Genomic DNA, 6,860 nt, shown 5'->3' with positions numbered 1-6,860 from the left:
GTCCACGTGAGGGAGAGATAGTATGCCGAGGATGCTGGGGAAATTTACTGTGTGTATGTTTTCATCTACTACATTTATTTACAATCAAACGGTCGAGGTACAAATATGTTGTGTGCGATAATTAATGTAGTGGCTGGGTCCAAACTGATCAGTTTTGACCCCAAACATCAAAATAAGTAAATATGTCGACCACATTGTGAGAAGATCAGTCACTTACTCAATTACCTACAAATAGATTTTCAACGTAAATCAAATAAAAGAAAAAACTCACGATACATAAGTAAATACATAGATTACAAGTAAATATTATAATTAAGAATTACCGTTACTTGATTACTATTACTCTTTTTTTTTTTTTTTTAAAGGTTAGTTTGTTAGTACACACTCCACTGTTAGCCACCTCCACTGGGTAGGGAATCGATATCAAGACCTCAGTGTTGAGACGAGAGTATCTTCACTCAGTCTACCACTTGAGCTATGAATTAGGGTGTTAACTGCTACTCTTAAGATAAGCTAAGATAAAGTAAATTGTTAGATAAGTTTGTTTGTTTTGTTGAATTATGAAAGTTTCTCTTCTATGTTGCATTTCTCTGCTACTTATAAAGATTTGTTACAGTTTATTCTTCTATATTCTTCTTTCCTTACTGCAATGATTATGGTAGTCGAAAAAACTTCCTAAATCCTTCATTCAGTTACATATTTCCCTTAGTACATTTCTTTTTCTTGACTGTTTCTGTTACAAACGCCTCTCAGTTACTTTTGTCATGCAAAGTTTTATTTTGGTTGTCATCAATTGCACTTTATATTTTAAATAGCTTACCACGTTTCTTCTATATTGACTGTAATATCCTGTCGACTATCCATTGATGTGTAGAATTTGACTTACGCTATCTATAAACCTGCAAAAAACACTTAAAATCTTTGAAGATATTTTTATCCACTTTTTATTTCTCATATAATACCACGTGTGACTCTCCTATTAGCTTTTCCAACATTGTTAGAAACAGGTAAAACAATGTCGCATAAAGGTTTTAACCATGGCATTATAACCCATTGTTTCCTGAGCTTGATCTGTCTCATATTTTGTCCTAACATGAGCCAGAGAAATTGATGGACTGGGTGGAGTTCTCACCGTAACTCAGTGGACCATACCTTATAACTTCCAGCCATTTAATGGGACGCTAGCTTCCAACACCCCCAGTGGGGCCCGTGATTTGAACAGTCCATACTTACAAGACATGCAGGTCGGTGCTCGCACGCGAACCATCTAGGAAACAAATGAAACATGAGTCCTTACAAGGAGGGAACGGACATCTACGCCCACCTTGGTTGGCTGATACACCCGTTAACATACATTTTCCTTCTGATTTCATGTATTAATTCCATTGTGTTGTATTACCAGCGGTGGAAAAGAAAGGGCGTATCTGTCAAGAAAATCGATTGAGAGAAGACGTCCAATGGACCAATCGGTCGGCAGATTTTTACACAACAAGGTCCCGCACCAACAGTACGGTAATACGTTTTGACAGCTGGTCGCATCTTAAGAGATTATCTGAACCGCTCATGTTCTTATCCCTACTTTATAGAAGCTGTGACTGTAATATCACGCTTTATCCATCATTAACATTTTCCTACTTCATAGAAGCTGTGACTATAATATCATGTTTTATGGGTCATTAACATTTTCCTACTTTATAGAAGCTATGACTGTAATTTCATGCTTCGTCGATTATTTATTTCCTACCTTTAGTAAAGCCTCGGCTCTGGTGTGGTTCCATCCTGTGAAAAATAAAAAAATAATATGAATCACATTCTTAAATATGAATGATTGAAAAATCCTTGATTCCCACTGTGGCAGAATCACATTCTTAAATATGAATGATTGAAAAATCCTGACCACTGACTTGTGGATACTTGATGAAATTAGATCATTGGATCATTTTCATTTTTAACCGTCTAATGAATGTCTATCAATGATTGTAAAATAATTAAAGGAGTGAATTTTTGGTTCATGGAACATTTAAACTGAGAACCGGTCAGTTTTGTTTGAATTAGTTGTACGACATGTATCAAATTTTTAAGTGCCTGTGTATCATCCAATATAGTATGCTAGAGTATAAAGTTTTATCGCTTATCTTCGCTATCTGTGCGAATGTAAAGTGCATTTTGCGTCTGCAGCAACTCAGGATCCAGCTAGCGTTTGGCTGACCACTGGGGCCCACATGAATGATCGGAACTGTCTACGTTGTGAAATCTATGCTATACTCTCCACCATAAGAAATTATTATGAACGGACGATTGCGACAAGCCCTATCTATAGATGAATTAAAACAATGACAAAAAGATTTCAATGGCTCACCTTCAACTCTAAAAATAAAGCTAGTTTATTTATGGTCTCAACGAGAACATGAATGGTCCAGATCATCAGATCATTTCAGCATGCGATTCGAAGTTTGTTGCAAGACACGCTGAATCCTGAGGCCGCGGAAGGCAAAACAAACTCGGAGATAAGGAGGTAACTTTAGGGCGTGTTTGGTTTGCGGAATTGAATGTTATTGGATTGTATTAGATGGGATTAACATCATTATTGTATAATGATTGTCGGTTTGGAAATAGTATGGAATTGTATGTTATATTTTGTTTTAAAATAGTAGTAAAATTTGAATTTTCAAATTTTCGGTAATTTCCCTCCATTTTTGAAATTGTAGTACTTTTGAGTTTGAGGTTTTGTCCCACATCGGATTTCACAAAGTTAACTATCTTGTATATAAGATAGTATTTTTGCTTAGGGCTTGAGCCCCTTTCAGGGGGCATGTGAATTTGGTCCTGTGGGGGGGCTATGCCAATAGCTCTAATCTATGCCATTAACCACACACGCGCGCGCGCGCCGAGCCGAGCCGAGCCGTGCCGAGTCCGTGTCCGTGTGCGCGACGCGACGGGCTGGGCTGGGCTGGGCGGGTGCGGGTGCGGTGTGTGTGTACTCGCGTGGGTGTGTGTATGGGTACTCGCAGGACTGTATATGCGGGAGTGTACTCGCACTTGCGCCTTTTCGTTTTAAACCAGAGAGATGCGTCCCTTCCGGTTGGTCGCCTCGGTTGGGTTTAAACCCAACGGACCTAACCTTTTGAAAAGGGTGCTTATGCACCACTTCGGAGTCTATAAAAAGACATCCGATTCCAGTTTCAAAGATATGAAAAATCCTTCTCTTATAAAACACTCTCTGATATTCGGTTTTAAGCATTTTTTCTGCTGAGTTCATCGCTGAGTCAACTCAGCACTTTCGGATTAAACTGCAAGTGGTTCGAGCCCGTGTACAGTGAGTGCACCGCTGGGACCGGGTCATAGTCGTTGTATCCTGGAGGTCGATTGCTCTGGAAACCTGTTGCACTTGGGACGCTGTCCAAGGGGAGCAAATTCGATTTCAAGCCGAGTGACTCAGTCACGCCTCGACTCAATTCAATAAGTTCTTCTTTCTCAATTTTTTTTTTTGGTTCTCGATTTTTTTTTTAATAGTCTATTTAATTCAACCAAATATTCCAACAATCTTGAAATCGAAAATTGTTGAATTACATAGACTATGGCTACAGTAACAGTAAATGCTTCTACTGAGTTAGCCAAAATCGAACCGTTCGCTGGACAATCATTTAAACGGTGGAAACAGAAACTGATGTTCGCTCTGACCACTCTGAAAGTTTCATACATATTATCTGAATCATTTACTATAGATCCAGCAAATCAAAATGAAGTAACAGATGAAAATAATTGTAAAAATTATATTCTAAATTCTTTATCCAACGAACTATATGACGTGTATGCTTCTTACGTGTCTGCTAAAGACATATGGACTATTTTGGAAAAGAAATACATATTAGAAGATGCAGGCGCTAAGAAACATGCAATTGCTAATTTCCTTCATTATGAAATGACAGACGATATACCTGTCACAAATCAGATTCATGATTTTCAAAGTCTAGTTCACGAACTATCGACAGAAGGAATTAAGTTGGATGAAGTGTTTCTTTCAGGAGCACTAATAGAAAAGTTACCGCCCTCCTGGAAAGAATATAAGAATAGAATGAAACATAAAAAGAACGGTGTTTCTTTGGAAACCACTATCGTACACATACGAATAGAGGAGGCCAATAGAATCAGGGACCAAAAAGAAAATAAAAATGAGATAGATTCAAAGGCCATCATGTGGAATTAAGTCGGACAAATAATAAGAAAAAAGACAATTGTCCTAACTGTGGAAAACCTGGACATTATGCAAATGAATGCAGGCTCAAAAAGAAGAATGCAAACAATCAATTCAAGAAAAAAGGAAACTGCTACAACTGTGGAAAGTCTAAGCATCACATTAAAACCTGTAGGCTTAAGAAAAACAAAGATAAGTTGTAGGCTAATCTTACAGAAACAGGCAATGAATCTGACATGGTAGTAGTTATGGTATCAGAAGTCTTCCTTATAAACAACTTGAAGTGGGTACTGAACACTGGTGCAACGAAGCATGTGTGCAAGGATCGTAGCATGTTTACCTCTTACTTCAGGGGATGATGAACATGTGTTCATGTGTAATCTTAGAACGTCTCGATTGTAGGAAAGGAAAGTACTTCAAACTCAACGGAAAGACTCTGATGTTGAATGATGTCCTACATGTGCCCGACATTAGAAGAAACTTGGTCTCTGGTTCACTCCTCAATAAGGCTGGTGTTAAGTTAGTTTTTGATTCAGATAAGCTTGTAATGACTAAGAATGGAACTTTTGTTGGTAAGGGGTACTGTAGCGATGGCTTATTCATTATAAATGTATCCAATGATAATAATAAAAAGACATTCAGTTCTGTTTATATCGTTGAACCTTTTTATCTATGGCATACTAGATTAGGTCATGTGAATATAGCATCATTGAAGAAAATGAAAAGATTAGGTTTATTACCTAATATATCTAATGAAGAATTTGACAAATGTGAAACATGTGTCGAATCAAAATTCATTAGAAAACCCTTTAAACAAATAGAAAGATCATCTATTCTATTAGAGTTAATACACAGTGACTTAGGTGATTTTAGAAATCACATGTCTAGAGGTGGAAAAAGATATTACATAACTTTTGTAGATGATTACTCTAGGTTCACTAGAGTCTATCTGTTAAGGAACAAAGACGAAGCTTTAGATGCTTTTTCTAAATACATACTCTCCTGTAACTAGAATCACAACTATCAGGGTCTTAATAGCGATAGCTTCCATATATAAACTGGTGGTACACCAGATGGACGTTAAGACAGCTTTCTTAAATGGAGACTTAGAAGAAGAAATATATATGGAACAACCTGAGGGTTATAAGATATCAGGAAAAGAAAATAAAGTATGTAGACTAATTAAATCATTATATGGTTTAAAACAGGCTCCTAAACAATGGCATGAAAAATTTGATGGTGTTTTAAAATCAAATGGTTATCATATAAATGATGTAGATAGATGTGTATATAGTAAAATTTCTGGAAATGATTATATTATTATATGCCTTTATGTTGATGACATGCTTATTTTTGGAACTAATATTAAATTAGTTAATACAACTAAGAAATTCTTGTCATCTAAGTTTGACATGAAAGACTTAGGAGAGGCTAGTGTAATCTTGGGTATTGAAGTAACTAGAAAAATGGTGTTATTATATTATCATAATCTCATTACATTGAGAAGATATTGAGAAAGTTTAACCATTTTAATTGTTTACCTGTCAGTACTCCTTATGATTATAGTGTGACTCTCATAAAGGATACAGAAAATAGTGTGTCTCAATTAGAGTATTCCAGAATAATTGGTAGCCTTATGTATCTAACAAACTGCACTAGACCAGACATAGCTTTTGCAGTAGGAAGGCTAAGTAGATATACACATAACCCTGGAAAAGAGCATTGGAATGCTTTGTCTAGGATTTTGAGATACCTAAAAGGCAGTATAGCCTATGGTTTACATTATAATGGTTTTCCTGCTGTATTAGAAGGATACAGTGATGCTAATTGGATTAGTGATTCAGATGAGACAAAATCCACGAGTGGATATGTCTTCACTTTAGGTGGAGGAGCAGTCTCTTGGAAGTCTACCAAGCAGACATGTATCGCTCGGTCTACTATGGAATCCGAGTTTATTGCCTTAGAAAAGGCTGGAACAGAAGCCGAGTGGCTTAGAAATCTCTTAGCTGATATACCATTGTGGCCAAAACCTATATCGGCCGTATCTATTCATTGTGACTGTCAAGCAGCTATAGCGAAAGCAAAGAGTAAAATATATAATGGAAAGAGCAGGCATATTAGACTCAGACACAACATAGTGAAACATATGTTGCGTGATGGAGTCATATCTATTGACTTTGTGAGGTCAGAAAAGAATCTAGCAGATCCTCTGACCAAAGGACTATCTAAAAGGTTAGTCAATGATACATCGAAGGGAATGGGGCTGAGCCTAATATATGAGCTGCCAGTGTCGGCAACCCAACCTATACAAGTGGAGATCCCATGAGATAGGTTCAATGGGTAAACAACAAGACATGAGGTAGACGATTGCACTGAGTTGTATGAGCCCCTTCTATGGTGTACAGTGCGAGCAGCAACGTAGAAGGATGAGTTGTTAGAACTCTTAATGAATCCATAGTCATATATTTGGTGGTGTATACAGTTGTTGCATACACTTGATGGAATTCACTTATATGGGTGTGGAGGTGGAGGCCGCTTCCTATGAGAATCTAGGCGAATTCTCTAGAGCACTCATGAAATCCAGGTAATGGTGTATGGCCGAAACGCACCGAACCGCAGAATCACTTGCAGAGGAAGAGTTGTGTGAGTGGCATGTACTTGCGAT

Source organism: Magnolia sinica, chromosome 2, assembly GCF_029962835.1.
Source record: "Magnolia sinica isolate HGM2019 chromosome 2, MsV1, whole genome shotgun sequence".
In the NCBI taxonomy this organism is placed as follows: Eukaryota; Viridiplantae; Streptophyta; class Magnoliopsida; order Magnoliales; family Magnoliaceae; genus Magnolia; species Magnolia sinica.
This window is presented reverse-complemented; position numbering follows the sequence as displayed.